Source organism: Mastomys coucha, unplaced genomic scaffold (genome assembly GCF_008632895.1).
Source record: "Mastomys coucha isolate ucsf_1 unplaced genomic scaffold, UCSF_Mcou_1 pScaffold22, whole genome shotgun sequence".
NCBI classification, from domain to species: domain Eukaryota; kingdom Metazoa; phylum Chordata; class Mammalia; order Rodentia; family Muridae; genus Mastomys; species Mastomys coucha.
Window position 1 is genome coordinate 162,730,337 of NW_022196905.1, and position 1,295 is coordinate 162,731,631.

Below are 1,295 nucleotides of genomic sequence, written 5' to 3' on the forward strand. Positions count from 1 at the left end.
AAGGGAGGTTGATGAATGAGACTGTGTCATGTGTTTGCTGATTGACACTTACTGAAGTTATGCTAACTGTTCCTGTAAACAGAGATCCTCTGTCCTCAGATAATTTCAGTTCAGAAGATGATAGATATTTGACTTAATTAACAAATTTATTTTGTTCAGGTCTCAGCTGACTTACTTAAAGAGAGAAATATCTTGAGGGAAATTGGTAACTGCCTATTATATTTGTGATCCACTAAGCAATATTCTGTAATATTTGAGGCTAAAAGAGTGATACTGAGAGAGGCACATTTACACATTGGAGTACTACTCAGCTATTAAAAACAATGAATTTATGAAATTTTTAGAGAAATAGATAGATCTGGAGAATATCATCCTGACACAGGTAACCCAATCACAAAAGAACACAGATGGTATGGACTCTCTGATAATTGGATATTAACCCAGGAGATTCGAATACACAAAGTATAACCCACAAACCACAAGAAATTCAAGAAGAAGGAAAACCAAAATGCGGATACTTCATTCCTTCTTCCAAGGGGGAACAAAATACCCGTGGAAGGAGTTGCAGAGACTAACTATGGAGCAGAGACTGAACGAAGGGGACTCCAGGCTGATATAGCTGTCTCCTGAGTGTCTCTGACAGTATCTGACTAATACAGAAGTAGAGGCTCAAAGCCATTCATTGGATTGAGTGCAGGGTCCATAATCAAGGAGCTAGACAAAGGACCCAAGGAGCTGAAGGGTTTGCAGTCCCTTAGGACGAACTACAATATGAACTAACTTGTACCCTCAGAGCTTCCAGGGACAAAACCACCAACCAAAGAGTACTCATGGTGGGACCAATGGCTCCAGCAGCATATATATAGTAGATGATTGTGAAGGCAATCATCAATGGGAGGAGAGGCCCTTGGCCCTGTGAAGGTTCTATGCCCCAGTGTAGGGAATGCCTGGGCCAGTAAGCAGGAGAGTGTAGGGTGGCAAGCTGTGGGAGGGAACGGGGGTTTGTTTTTGTTGTTGTTTTTCCTTTTAAATATTTTCGGAGGGAAAACTGGGAAAGGAGATATCATATTACATGTAAATAAAGAAAATATCTAATAAAAATCTAATAAAAAAGATTAACATTTTTCTTTGTCCAGTTTTGTTTGCTGTTCTAATCAATCTGATATTTAATTTTCTTGAATAATATTTTGGAGTTTTCTTTCTTTCAATTTAAATTTAAGATCAAGTTTTTGTGTTCTAGTGGCTTTAGCAAAATTCCCACCACATCTTGTGTTTGAGACAGAGTTACCTTTCTT